This window comes from Neopsephotus bourkii, unplaced genomic scaffold (genome assembly GCF_033783945.1).
Source record: "Neopsephotus bourkii isolate Nb327-2 ecotype Australia unplaced genomic scaffold, CSIRO-AGI_Nbou_v1 NB_1542, whole genome shotgun sequence".
NCBI lineage: Eukaryota > Metazoa > Chordata > Aves > Psittaciformes > Psittacidae > Neopsephotus > Neopsephotus bourkii.
Genome location: NW_026902018.1, coordinates 7,039,546 through 7,054,887, shown reverse-complemented (window position 1 = coordinate 7,054,887; position 15,342 = coordinate 7,039,546). Strand labels below are relative to the sequence as shown.

Below are 15,342 nucleotides of genomic sequence, written 5' to 3'. Positions count from 1 at the left end.
ACATTCATGGGGAATGCGAGGAGGCCTAAGGTTTTGTTCTTAAAATATAAGACTTAAATTTATGATACTGCTTACTGCTTAATACATCATTCGATCCCCTTTTTTAGAAGTGAGAGATGGAACCATCCAAGTTAGTCTTGCTGAAATGTGACCACAACAAACTGAAACCCTTAATTCTATTTGTAAAAATAGGCTGCGTGCTAAGACTAAAACACTTTACTGTAATTCTAGGGGAAGCAAACATTTTTCCTAATATTTCTGCATGCAGCAACATCTCATACTTACTCTGAGCTCAGTTGTGATGATTTTAACAATAAGGAAGACAACTGGCCAAAACAAACCAGATCAATCCAAAGAAACCCAAACTACTTAATAACCTTGAAGTTTTTCCACTTCATAGATATTAAAATGAGAGATTTCGCCATCTTCAAACTAATAACTGACTGAGAAAAAAACCCGAGCCGTGCACCCAGCTCGTTTTTTTCAGCTTGACACCAAAAGTTCATATTCATTATCATGTTTTTTAAATACATTAGAGTGACATCCATGGCATAAAGGGAAGTGCTCAGAAAACTGGACTCCTGGAACAGAACTGTCCATGAATCTTTAAAGTCACCTGCACGTAACAAGAGGGCCAAATTTAATCTCTTTATTGTCTGTATTCCCTGAAGGGCTTCTGCTACTTCAAGCATGCTCACAGAGCAGGTAGCTGTCAAGTATCACTGTACCCACTCAACGTGTGGCCTCGGGCCATATTTGCTGCATGCTATACACATTCTGTACTCAATATAGAATTGTTCCCCTTCTGGGATGTTCTGTTATAATTAACTTCATATGAACGTTTTGCTAACATTAGCATTTATCATTACAAAGCCCTAGCAGTTGTTATAAACTCTCCATCTCAGTCGGATTTCGCAGATGGGAACACAAAATGTTTGTGTTCCCCAGAACCTGGCTTTTGAGGAACCTTGTCATTTTGCAGTCAGTGAAAGCTGCAAGCCCACATGTTAAGATAAGAACAATTTAATAACTAAAGTAAGGTAAAATATAGTGATAATAGAAAGAATACCAATAATAATAATGGGAAACAGCAAGAGAAAAAATGAAAGCTCAGAAAACACAAGTGATGCACAATACTCGCCACCCACTGACCAATGCCCAGCCCAACCTGAGCAGCAATTGCTCCCCTCTGGGTGATTCCCCCCAGTTTATATACTGGACATGACAAGTTGTGGTATGGAATACCCCTTCAGCTAGTTTGGGTCAGGTGTTCTGTTTCTGCTTCCTCCTGGCTTCTTGTGCCCCTCCTCACTAGCAGAGCATGAGAGACTAGAAAGTCTTTCATCAGAGTAAGCCCTACGTAGCAACAACAAAACACTGGTGTGCTATCAGCACTGTTCTCAGACTTAAGTCAAAACACAGCACTGCACCAGCTACTAGGAAGCAAAATAACTGTTACAGCTGAAACCAGGACACCTAAGCACACACAAATCCCTCAGCGTGAAGCGTATTTCTTGACCCAAATGGCTACTTTCACAGAATTAAAACTAAGGTCTTATAATGGCAGTGCTGGGAATAATTATGTTTAAGGTAGCTTGTCACTGCAACCTGTAATTTAAATGACAAAACAGTGATTTCATGCACAAGGGAGGCTCAGGGCACAGTTTCACAGAAACTTAAAGCCAACACCAGTGGCAACTGCAGAGCGAGCAGTCCAACCCTCTTTGCCACTGTTACATAGCAATCTGAATCAGGGAAACACACCTGGAGGAAAAACATCACCACTTTGCCACAGGTAGACTAATGCTGGCACACAAAAGAAGGGCCACAGCAGGGGAGAAAGTATGGCACCTTTTTGAGAAGCAGCACAAGGTAAGTCAGCTGCTGCTAATCATTAAAACAACATCCCACATGTGTTACAGGTTTTAGTAATCTCAGTCTTTGCTTCTGTCTTCAACACACTCAGGTTGGTATCCATTTTACTGCTTGAAGTCTCATTTTGCCATGTTTTCCTCATATTCACACAGTACCCAAAGTGTCCAGGAAATATCAGAAGAATTAATAGTCTGTGTTTTCTTTGTTCAATTTCCTTACTTTCAGAAGCTTTTCACATGGAAGCAAGGAACATAAATTTAGGAGAGACAGAAAATACTATCAGAGGGCTTGAAAAGCACCTGAAAGTACTTACTTTTAACAGGAATACATTAGAACCGTCTTCCAGCTGTCCAAAGCTGGGCAGCTTTCTACTCTTAATGCAAGCCTCGGTGTCAACATAGAAAGCTTCAATTTGGACAGGTGATCTGCTCTACTCTGACAGAGCAAAACAAACAGGGAAACTACAAACAATAAAAAGAGACATTAAATCATACCTTGGAGCTACTGTCTCCCAGGCTTCTCATCAGTTACAAATGTCAGAGGGAAGGGTTCCGCCTCTGAGAGTATCTATTTAAAAAGTAGTATGTAGAACAAAGAGTGGCTTCCTACAGCTTTAGTCATCCAGTTTCCAGACAAGCTTGCTACTCAAATGGAGGAATGAGCAGCAGAAAACTCAAGTGTCACTTCATGCCACTGTTGTTCCCCAGCCCCAGTTGGAGCTCTGTATTCTGCTCCCCTGTGATAGTGTGCCAGTCCCAGGTGGTGCAGTTTGAGGGCCTGCCAAACAATGCTGCTTTGTAGGGCACACTGGCAACTGATGAAGTCCTACCCAAACCAGTGAGTGAAGAGCCAGGGTTTTACAAAAATGGCCAGCTCTTTAATTAAAAGCATGCAGATCAATAGTCACTCTTGTAGATATACACGGCATGGGCTTAATTAAACTAGCTGGTTCTTTTCTATCCACTGCAATCAATGAAAACCATTTTCATTGATTAACCCAACTCCATCCTGGCTCTTAAAATTTTACTGTCACACTGCAGCACTGAGCAAGCAAGGCAGCATACATGGGAGAAGAAAACCCACATGTCTTCAATCCATGGAGAGCAATTACTTAATCTCAAGACGTATTTGTTTTCTAAACAAGGCCCCATTGAAAATAACTATAGGCCGTAATATTTTTTGTTTTCAAAAGGACTCTTGGCACAAGAGCTTATCAAGGGCAAGTACTTACTTCCTCTCATCACAAAACAGATATAAGAACATACAAACATCCAGCCAAGTAAATTGCATTTTTAAGAACATAACTTTCTGAGGATGAGCATTTTCAGATTTTGTAACTAGAATATAAAAATCACTAAATACACACTAGTGATTGAAGAAGCTGAAAATTTCAACACAGAAATCCCCAGTGCTGGTCTCTATCCATATTAAAACCCACTTAAGAAGATTAGCTGTTCACACAGCTACAGGAGGAGGCTGGTAATCACTGTAGAGCTGTTTATCACTTAAGTTTTCTTTGTTGTACTACAGATGCAAGAAAATAGGCCAAAATTTTTAAAACTCTCATTTGTTCTGTACACATTTGCTGTTCAGTGACAGACCAGGTATTCAAACAAATCTCATCCTGTAACTAAATTAAACATTGTGACAAATTCAGTCCTTTGCAATATTTGCTCATTCAAGACTTTGTAATTATTTCAGGATGACACAAAGAAACACGTTAGTTCTACCAAAATTCCAAATACTCCTTTCCACTACCTTAAATCAACAGAATTGCTTGCTTAGAGAAAAAAACTTAAGTCAGCAACACATGCATGAGAGTCATTTAATTTTTGTAATGAGTTTTAAAATAGCTAATAGAGGAGAGGCTTTTTATATAGCACATATGTCAAAGATGTTTGACATCTTTGTAAGCCTTAGGCTCTGAATTTTGATTAGCCTCTTCTTTCGGACCTCTGACACAGTCCACCTGTCTCTGGTCACTCTGGATCACATTTCCCCCCAGAAACAAAACAGGATACAGCAGGATAGGTGCTCTCCTCTTGCTGCCCAGTGACTTCAGTGAAAGGTCTCTCACAAGTCATTCCTGGGGAGCAAAACCTCCCTGCCAGCCCCTGAGCACCTTTCTGAAATTGCCAATGAAACCCCAGACCACTGACAAAAGCACTCAGATTCACCTTACCTTTCCCTCCTCCTCCCTCCTATGCACATTTGTCCAATAAACCAGCAAAACCAACTAGTGCAAGGAACAGCACTGCTGGTTAGCTCATTAAAAGGGCACAGAATAAACACCCAATGTTCTCTGTGGCTTCTCTAAAAAAAAAAAAAAGTGTACATTTGGGCCTCACCTGCTTAAGCAAAACCTGCTTACATGAACAGCAGAGATAGTCCAGGGTACCCTGGAATGAGACAGCAGCCTTGAGCATTGCCAAGTGCTCAGAAATGGCCAGGAGCCCAAAGTGGAGCTTGGTACACGAGAGTCATGTTTAGCTGCTTCAGGAAGCTGCAATTTCTGCTTAGAATAACTTTAAGGTGTCTATGAGTCATCTCCATACAATACTACCCCCCCTTTCAGCAGGTGATGCACCATACCCAGCCATCTGGCTGTGCCTCAGGAAAGCTGCTGCTCTCTAAGGAACTTCAGCATGTAAAAAAGGAAGTAAGAAGTACGGCAAAGAAGACAAGCCTTTTGCACCATATAGCTAATCACTGTAAAGCCCCAGCCAGATAACGGTGTACTGAAGGCAGTTAGCATGCACACACAAGGCCATTCCTTCCCCAAAAAGTGCTCAATCTTCAACCTGTTACTAAAAACCAGGAATGTTCCTCAAAAGCAAAGCATGATCTTGTTCCAGTAGATTTTTTATGCTTTGCAAGCAAGTTACTGAATGAGCCAACTAGACTCACTACATCAAATTTGGGCTTCGAGTATTCAATATAGTCCTGGCAACAACTCTGCTACATACAGAAAGAGCTACTACTCCAGCAGATATTAGTTCCAGTCGTAATTCAAAAAAGTAGTTTATTAAAATGCTGTCATGGTATGATAACAGTGTTTTCCAAAAAAAAACTCTAAATCACTTAAAATGCCTATATTCTGCTGAAATTCAGGATTTAACTACTACTCATATTAAGTCAAAACACTGACAGAGAAGTTATTCTATAAAGCACATCAATTCTCTTCTCCAGCCAGCCTTAGGAGTTCATTATTATTATTATTAGCTTTTTGACTGCTTGAGATTTAAAAGTGAACATAAGCACTTTTCACAGGCACACTGGAAAACATTGCCATTCAGTTCCTTCTAACATACACTGAAGCAAAATTCACCACACTCTATGCTAGCTGCACCAGCAGAAAACGGCCAACTGCAATAAAGCTTTTCCAGTGGGTTTTTAGATTTGGGAGAGCAAGGGACGAGAATGCCAGCTTTTCATATTATCCCATTTCAGGAAGAAAGAGCTAAGTCCAATGGTCTCAACCTGGAGAGAAAAGGGAGTGACCACCAACTCCTTGTAAGCCATGAATAACTGGGGCAGGAGGATATTCACATGGCCAGGGAGAGCAGGTGCAGGAAATGGGCTTTTTAAACCATTTGGGAACAAACTGTGACTTCAGGCAGCAAGTTTGACCCAAACAACTCCAATCCTGCACTATAAAGATTATCTGTTCAATGTTTAGCATCATTCTTGTTTTTCAAAACAAACTTCTATTTTATTTTATGCCTCAATACCTTTCTCCATGCTGCGGAAGATATTTCTCTCAAAAAGCACAGTTTCCAGAGCTGTCTTCCAGCTAATGAAGTCAGTCATTATGCATCAGGCAAAATGCACTTCCTTTTGGAAAAGAAGCGTGAAGAGATTAAAACTACTATATTTAAGTGGGTACAGAGCTTTGGCAGCATGGTAAAGAGCAGTTTATACTTAGATTTACTCCAGGAACTCACAGCAGAGTTATAACTCCAGTTCAATGTAAATACTATTTTCATATACTTGGGTTTCTTGCATCTAAAACACTAACCAGATCTCTAAGATGACCTGGAATTTGTGCTTCACAGGCAGACAGTAAATTAAAATGGTTTCCCATGAAGTCATCAAGCTTAAATACAGATGACCTAATATAATTGGTGATGTTCACAACACAGATCAGGTGTTGATAATCCTGATTACCACAGAAGTAAATGAACACCACAATAACTAGGATCACTCTGTATCATATGCTTAGCTAAGGTGGCATTAAATAGGCAGTTTCTCATGGCATTAACTGTTAGTTCAAGCCAGAGTCTGACATAAATACATATTTAGAGAGCATCAGCTTTTTCTATCCAGCCATGAGGCACTGGAATCTTAAGAGAGGAGCCTCAGCTCATTAGACTGTGCTATAAACATGTTTCCAGCAGTCTGGATACTGTACCAAAATAAACAGAGGCATTAAAAGCAGTTCTCCGGTATTTTTAAAGGGGCCTAGGAAGGACAGTCAATTGGGTTAACATGCAATGTGTTTTTTCTAATTATACATGAAGGTGATCTGAGAGTTCCTCTATATTAAGATGAAACAACAGATTTCATGAACAGATGAATAAATGCTTTCCATGGATGAGCACCCTGCATCAACCCCACCCTAGCAATCACTGCTCACACTCTTTTATTTTCCTTTGTATATTATGTCTGTATACATATATATCAGTCTCCTCTACATCCTCCTTCAGAATATTATAACTCTGAAGAGGCTCTTTTTCCCACTTTCCCTCACCTTCCCCTGGCAGTCAAACAAGGGAAATCACATTTGAGACCTGGCTGAACAGTTGTCCAATGAGGATGGCAAACTTGGAGACCTGTCCAGATGTAAAGTGTCAAGTTTACATGAAAACTATTGCCTCAGCAGGGAAATAAAACTTTTTTCTTTTTTTCCCTGTGCTCAGACACCATATTTCTTTTATTACCTTAAAGGTTTCAATGCCCCTATTGAACTTGATAGATATGGGTAATAGTTTTAAAAGAGTTCAGAATAGAGTGGATAGATGAACCTCTGAATATCGTTTCTTTAGGGAGGCAAGCTACAAACAGTAAAAGTGTTCAAAAAAAACCAAAAAGTCATAACAAACTTCCTCTAGTTTCCCGACTTACACAGTGTTTGTGAAAAAGAAGTAGGTATCTTCAGCAGGTTTTTAAGCACACAAGGTGAATCTGGCTACAGGCACTAGTTAGATTTAAAAACGTACTAGTGAGTAAAGATAAACGCTGCAGGGCTTAGGACAATAGGTGTTATCTATTTACTTCTGCGTACCTTCAGCGCTGAAAAACAGCTGAATAATTATCACTACACAGATGTTCAGAACAATCCTGGCAACTCCTTCCTCTGTCCAATGCTTGGTCTTTCTTGACACCACAGTGAGCTCATCACAAGCAAGGATCACCTGCTCTCAGTGAACATTCAGCCTGTGCCCACATGCATACCACAGGTTTTACAACCAAGTTTCTCTACTGATAATTAGTTCTGCCTAGGACATTCAAATCAGATGGCTCTGGGTAGCCCCACCAGATCTCCTGGCATTCAAGCAAAAACAGTGCCAAGAAGAGATGCTCATACAACTGTACAAGGAACACAGAAAGCATTTACAACTATGTTATCAGGACAACTAACCAAAGGGGAAACAGTTAAAATATAACTGTTTTCGCATTATGTCTTGCAGATGAAGACAAGTACTATAAGATGGACACATGCCACCTCCATTCTGGCAGGCTAAAACACGTTACTGTCACACCTACCAGGTTTAATATGAGCAAAGGCAATTATGATGGAGTGCTTCAGGGTAGGAAAAAATTGAAGCAGGCTGAAGCTTTAGTATTTCTGCTCTGGAAACTCCATATTTCACAGAGCTTTTGACCCAGTCACTTTTACTGACATTGACAGATTATTATTCCGCTTCATCCCTTCCTGTGTACTCTCTAATAATAGGGTACAGCTGCCAAATTTACCCAGATTTATTCTTGGAATACTGTGGTAAAGGTTTCACTTTTTGTCCCTGTACTACATAGACGCTAGTGTATGCAGTCTCCACATCTCAAAACCTTCTCTTGCCCCAGAGGAGAGACAGCCACTCTCCAGAAAGTTTGCTCTAAAAACCGCACCGATCTGTAATCAAAAAAGCAGCAGTCATCAGGTGTTAAAACCAGAGGAAAACATCGAGTAAACATGGGGTTAGCAAGAGTGAGAAGGCTTTTAAGCAGCCAGTCAGAATTACTGTGAGATTACCGAGTAATACCTGCAGCCAGCCCTGACTGGGGGCAGCTTATGCTTGGTGCAGCCTTTCCACCAAGCAGCTCACAGCCACACAAGAACTGATGCAAGTTTGTGTCTCAAGCCTGCATGAAGCTCTCAGCCTGGACTCTTGACAACCCCCAGACCATGACAGAGGAGCTGTTAAGGAAGCTATGCAAATGGAAGATACTTGAGTTGCATCTGAGGAAGCCACATTAACATGACTCACAGAATCACAATGGAAATTCTGAAGGATTTAATAAACCAGAGTGAGCCATCACAGCACTCTCACTTAGATAATTTTCCTGACGAGTGTTTGTTAAGAGCTGCTAAAAACCAAGTAGTTCATACACAGAAAAAGTTAGGAAAATCCATTTTCCTCCAACTGGTTGGACTGACCTCAGTGGTGCAGCTGGGGACGAAGAAGGTCAAAGAGGCTTTTGTTACTGTTGTCAGTTATCACTGCTCTGTCAGTCTCCTTCTCCTGCATGTGAAGATTCACGTAAGTGTAAAACTGCTACAACGTCTATGTAGAAAGCTCTATTTGGGGCGATTTGGGTTTACCCGCCGAGGCGCTGCCGGCTGAGGCGCTGCAGTGACTGCTGTGAGGAGCGGGCTGGCCTGCCCCGATCCGGACACGGCTGGTTCCCGCCGGTTCCACCACAGGACTCAGCTGAACCCCGCAGCGCGGCTGGTGACGCCTGAGGGAAAACACATCAAAAAAGGGCAAAACCTGCGAGAAAAGTGTGTGCAAAAAGTGTGCGAGTCCCCTGCAGCCTGCGGAGGACCCCATGCTGGAGCAGACCGATACTTCCTGGAAGAACTGTGGCCAGTGGAGCAGGTCTCCTGACAGAACTGCAGCGCATGGCGAGCCCACACTGGAGCAAACGTGAAGAGGAAGGAGTAACACAGGACTCTTACATACTGACCATGATTCCCCATGCCCTGTCCCCTCTCTGCTGCTCAGGGTGGGTAGGAAGAGATAGAAGATTTGGGAATGCACGAAGATCAGCTTGCAAAAAAATGAGACATTGGGGGGAGGGGGGAGGTATTTAATTTTTGTCTTTGTTTCTCACCATCCAAGGCTATTTTAATTGGCAATAAATTAATTTTCCCCAGGTTGAGTCTGATTTGTCCATGATGGTAATGTAATGGGTCTTCTTCTCAACCCGTGAGCTTTTCCATCTTATTTTCTCGATCACCCTGTTGAGGAAAGGGGAGCATGACAGTGGCTGGTAGGTGCCTGGCAGCGACCAGGATTAACCCAGTAGGGCAGGGTGAAGGGAGAGTCTTGAGGGCAGGATGAAGCCCTAACACAGCAACAGCCTGCTTTATACTGATGGCTCCAGCACCTGGCACAATCTACCTGCACACAGTATTTCCAAACTCTGAAACTAGGAAACAAAAACATGAATCATAAGCAAGGGTGCATTTAAATCTGCTGTCATCACTAGCTCTGATCTTTTAAGTTTTCGTCCTGACATTCACTACCCTTGCAATGCAGTGCTGAAGGGATGGATAGAGTAGTGACAAGTCTCACACAAAGCACTGAGGAAACAGCAGTGAAAAAAATAATAAACAGAAAAGGAGAAAGATTATTTCACGAGAAATCAGCCAGCCAGATCTTACTAATCCTGACTGTAATTGCAGCATCTAAAAAGGACTATGGACAAGTGTATTTCCTTAGTTAATTGTTGCCAATCACCTTTAAGCTAGAGACACCACACAGAAAGCAGTTGGGGGGGGGAAGAAGAAAAAAGTGGGAAAAAAATTCAACCTGTTTGCTTTAAATTCATCGAGATGCTGTACTTTTAGGGAATTCAGGGAAAAGAGATATGTACTGGGGGAGGAGGTGAGAAAAAAAGGGCAAAGTGCCAGAATTTATTTTGAAGACTATTTAAAGTATTTGAAATTGTTGTTGACCATAAATTGAACAAAAGTCACAGAAAAAAAGTTATTGCTGGATCTAAGTGCCATGTTCCTATGATAGTATGGAACAGCGTCATATGTTGCATTAAAATGTTTTAGCTGATCATTTCTTGTCTTTTTGGCACTCTGCTTACACGCTTTTTAAAGTGTTAATTAAAAAAAGAATCAAATCAACACTACAAATTGGACAGACTTGTGTCCTACAAACTGTCTCTTCTGACCACTCATTTGTGGAGCTGGGGCTCAGCCAAGTTCCAATGAATCTGTGGAGAGTTTCCAACAAACTGTCATCACAGCAGGATGCAGCTCTTCATAGGGTGATCATACATGGCAAGTGAAGTGACGCTGAACTGTCACTAAACAAGTCTGTTTTATAGTACTGAATCTTCCCCTAAGGCTTATCCAAAAATGGAGATTGGCAGTTTATTTCCAGATACCCATTTATCTAATGCACCTAAAACCTTCTAGTATCTGTATGGAAACATGTTTTTGGATTATTATATTGTGGGAGCATGATGAAGAACACTGAACTAGCAGTACCTCTAGAACACAAAGAGCTTTAGCATTTTTATACTTATAAATAAAATGAGCCATGACAAGAGACCTGAACATGCAGTACCTTCCCTTTAGGCATTCTATTTTTTTTATTATTATTTTTATTTTCTTTAGTTTGAAATCTAAAATTCTTGCTTTCAAATATATTATTGCCTCTCAAGTGTGCCTAGTGCAGCAGCCATCATGAGTTCATTTATTGATTATATTTTTAGAAGGTTATTTCCAAGATTTAGTTAAATAAGCACAAAAGAAAGTTAATATGCAGGTACAGTACTATTGGAAATTCAGTGTAGATCTATTAACTCCTGACAGGTTTCTGCTTTTTGAACATGGACCCGGACAAAGCTATTACAGCACACAGAAAAAATCAGCAGCCTCCCTTACATACCTTTCTTCCAATAACCTTCAGAATATCACAGGCAAAGTCAGGGAAGTGATACTCAAGTGTTTTTATATTCCTGGAGAAAACATAAAATGCCTTCTGCGTTACTTCTGTGGGAACCCAGAAGATTCCTTGCCATTCTGCAGCTTCTTCCTTAGATACACTTCCTTTGTCTAAACATTTAGATGGGGGGAAAGGGAAAGAAATCCTTGCCTTGACACATTAATTCACAATTCTACTCTCCTGTCTTTCCATTCTGCCCCTAGCAATTAAATGAGAGCAGACTTGTGTATTGTCTGAAGTGCCTAAATTATCTAAAGGAGATAATTTTGTTTGAATCACTGTTTTCAGAACTCAGACAAAGAGCAAACACAACCTTTTTAAAACTGTCACCCTATGGAAGCAGCAGATTTAAGAGGACTGACTTTCAGCAGATAGGCTCTGCTGCTTGATAATTAGGAAGTCCAACTTGAAAACTGAGGAGTAAAGAAAGCAGCCACTGGAAAAATCAGTGGGAGTGTGTTCAGATCTGTTGATGGCACTGAGAGTGCACAGGTATACAGCAGTGTTGCAGGGTATTTTCCATTCTAAATCACTTTGCCAAATTAACTGTTAGACTGCAGTCTTTCTGCTAACTCTCCCCTTCAAGCAAAATATTTGTCCCACTTTAAGGTTTTAACCAAAATGATTCAGGCGTTTCCAAGAGGAAGTTGAGGAATGTTACTCTTTTTCTGTTGAAAAATTCATTGCTTCTACATTATGGAACAGGATCTTGTCCTTCGGCAGCAGAGAGTCCTCTTTTAGAATGATAAGGCCCAGGACGTGCTGGCTAATAGAGGCAGATGAAGTATCACAGCACCAACAGCTCTCCAAGGGATTTAAACCAAGCAAGCACCCACTTGAATGCCTAGGAATAATCACTTTGCAGTGAGATTCTAACTGGCATGTCAGGAGATCAGAATCTGGTTCTAGCTTTAGATGTGCTTTTCATCCCATCTGTGTAATTCTTAGACAGCTTCATTGAGTTATGTAAACGGCATGGTAGGAAAGAGTGAGAAAGGAACTAAGGGAAGAAGTCTGAATTAGATGCAGACAGTTTAATTTATCTCAATATAACTGTAAACTCTTATTTATAAAAAAAAAAAAAATACAGTACATCATTCCTTGCTCCAAAGAAACACTTTCCAAAGGAAGAGGCCAAACTGGGAACAAGAGACAGAATGTATATTAAAACCTCACGTTTTCTAACTAAAGAGTTGGCAGGACTTACATGCCCAGGGGAATCAACCCCTCATCAGACATGCAAGCATCCACCCATCATACATGCATAGTTTGCTGGTTTGGAGACATACCACAACATACATAATAGCAGAAGCAGCTCAACAGGAAAGTATTTCTAAGGGAACTGCAAAGAAAACTGGCAAGAAGAGACACTTTTTTTAATGCCAAGTGGATATTACACTCAAAATAGCTTTTCCTTATTTCCACAGCAGTTGATGCAATACAAATAAATAAAAGCCACTCTGAAAGATGCAAACAAAAGCACACAGTGTATCCATCACAAAATTGCAGGATCCAGTGTATCACTCCACTAAACAGGGCTCTCATGTTCAGAAGAGCACAATGCAACTGGAAGATTGCTGGACAACTCCCTGCCTGTTGACCCAACCCAACTCTGCTTACTTTTCTGGACAAGTCAATTCACAGAGAATACTTCTTAATGAGGAATAAGATAGAAAAGCTGGTCAGCCTCTGTGGAAAGGATACCAAATTCAGGTGAGTCACATTAAAGACAGTGACCCACTGAGAGCACTTTCAGCTTCAATACAGACTTTTGCACTAACTCATAAAAGATACCCCAGCCCAACAGACGGGATTAGAGTTTGAGCTGCACCTCGTACCATGAATCCCTTTTCTGTACTGTGGCATTTCAGAAGCTGAACAAGCAGCAGATCACCTTATGCATGTGTATTGGGCAAAAGGCCTTACAGAATCTACCTGAACAGACTGATCGGGAAGGCACCTGTCAAGTGAGAGACTGAGAATAGCAAAAAAATCCAGCAAAGAGCCAGACAAGAGACAGACAGATATCCCAGGAAGACCCAGAGCGACTGTGAAGGCCGCTCAGAAGTCACACAGGAAGTGAAAGAGGTTAGTGCTTAGTCTAGACCCATGTCTCTCCTTGAGATGGAGAGTGGCTGCAACTAGTTACTTATGACACTTAAACCCCCTGTACTTCTCCATTTCTTTCTGCTGTCCAGTGCCTCTGAAAAAGTAAACCACACACTCAGTTTATTCTTAAAGTCAGGGGTGGGTCACTGCAACAGCTTGGCTGCAGCAGCTCCGCAGCCTGGGGTCAACACAAGTCCTGGGGCCAGACACTAGACTGGATACAGAGTCTGAAAGAAATGACGGGTGAAGAATATGTGGGTGTGGCAACCACCTTCTTCAGGAACAGTCTGTGGCCCAAAATTCACAAGCCCCCAACATCCATCAAGGGAGGACTTAAAAAAAAACCCCATCTAGATAGTAAATGAAGAGACAATAGCTGGCTCAGATGTGCATTTATGTTTTATCAGGTATGAATTATAAATCAAACACAGGAGGCTAGAGAAGGAATCATTAATTTTTCAGTTCTTGAACCATAGATACCATGTTCAGTTCTATCTCACTAGCCTTTTCTTGCATTAGCCATGCAAGAAAAATTATTTGGCAGAAGTAATTAGCCATTGTGGAATCACATTCAAATGGAAGTTTAAAAGTCTAAATGTTACCATTAAACTTTTAAAGGCAGACAATGAAGCTTTAGTACTTTTATCTCCATATTCATACATTCATGCAGATTGAAGTGTTAAAAAATCAAATGGTCTTGCTGTATGACTCTCCCTTGCATGGTCCAAACTGACACGAGATGGAGAAGAAACTGTAGAATAAATTGTATCTTCAGGAACCCTCTATGAAAGAATGATCTTTACTGAGTCCTGGGCTGACAGGGCATTAGCCTGGAGTTGGCATATACATGCAAAACCTCCTCAACACCAATACTCCAGTTGTACAGTGACATCCTGCCTCAGTTTCCCTCTTTGAGAAACAGGGATGATAGCACTGATGACCTAATTCACGAGTTATGCTGCTGGAGTCCAGAAGGGACAGGGACTTCAGCACAGGGAGTAGCACAGTTCTGCCCCAGATAACTACCAGTGTAAGAAACAGCCACAGGTAGAAATTTTGCACTTATTGAGAAGGATTAAGCAAGTTGCCAGAGTACAGAAAGCTTTATGCAGGATTAAGACCTGAGCCCAGGCACTAGGCAGCCCTGATAACAGTCTAACCACAAAATCAAATTTAAATACATATACACACCCAAGCATTTTCCCAGCTTTGTGTCTTTTACAGCCTTGCACTCTGACAGAGTAATGGTGTCTCTGGGCATCTCTCAAAGGGGAATCACACCTGTGTAAGTCAGAAAGGGTCCCAGGAAGGCTTACAACCACACTCAAAGTTTCCTACCAGTAACGGCCCAAATGTGACACAAAAGATCACTATGCTATTTTCTATCTAGTCTTCTTCAGCTCAAGCATTACAGAAGGAAAGCAGATGTTTCCCAGCCTGTTGAAAACATTGTTTATCATCATCAGCCAGGACAAATTCAATGTCACGTGTAAGATCTTGTATCTTATTATCATTGCCATCTTTCTGTCAAATGCCATTTTCTGAAAATACACAAAGATGACACAACCAGAACCATCCCATTTCAGGGGACCAACCCTTTCACTATTCTAAACAAAACTCTTTGCGTGTCCTCCTTCACTCTCCCCCAGGTTCTTAAGAACACTTTTCATAGAGATAGACTTTTATTTCAAATTTTAACTTTCAAAATGTATATATTACATGAGATGAGGGTATGTTCTCAGCACAGCTCTGCCGAGACGAGCTGCGGTGGCGCTTGAAGTTTATGTTCTGATACAGTTCTGTGTCTCGACATGGACTAGAAGTTCTGTTCCACAATTTAAAGAAAAACAAAACAACAAATAAAAACAAGTAACAAACCCCTTATTGATTTAATGGCCACACACAGCAAGTCCTGCCACTGTAATCTTGCATTGTCTTTGCACTTTGAAATCTGTGGCAAATACTAATCCCCTTTGCTGCTGCAGATGCTACAACTTCCATATGTGAATTGAAGTTACCTCATCAGATTCAGTGGTTCCATATCTCCTGCTTTTTGACTCGTACTGTGTGTGAGGAAGCAGTCATTTTGTATACCTCTTCCTGCAGAATTATCCAAACTTGGTTATATGAAAAAACATTCCAGTGCCTGTTGATGCTTTTATTGGTTTTG

At 41.1% G+C, this 15,342-nt stretch overlaps 1 protein-coding gene and 1 long non-coding RNA gene across 3 annotated transcripts in view; both read right to left on the bottom strand.

Moving 5' to 3' along the window:
• LOC133221722 (uncharacterized) overlaps positions 1 to 8,013 on the bottom strand; it is a 49,675-nt gene extending 41,662 nt beyond the window's left edge. Inside the window, exon 1 of one of the 2 annotated variants that reach the window (XR_009728054.1) lies at positions 7,150 to 8,013. This is a non-coding gene — a long non-coding RNA (uncharacterized LOC133221722). Of the gene's footprint in view, positions 1 to 4,246; positions 4,981 to 7,149 lie in introns of those variants that run through there. The other variant, XR_009728056.1, reaches the window with a different exon arrangement.
• The window catches only part of ZDHHC8 (zinc finger DHHC-type palmitoyltransferase 8), a 117,501-nt gene that overhangs the window by 91,943 nt on the left and 10,216 nt on the right, over positions 1 to 15,342 (bottom strand). The gene's annotated exons all lie outside the window — the stretch shown is intronic.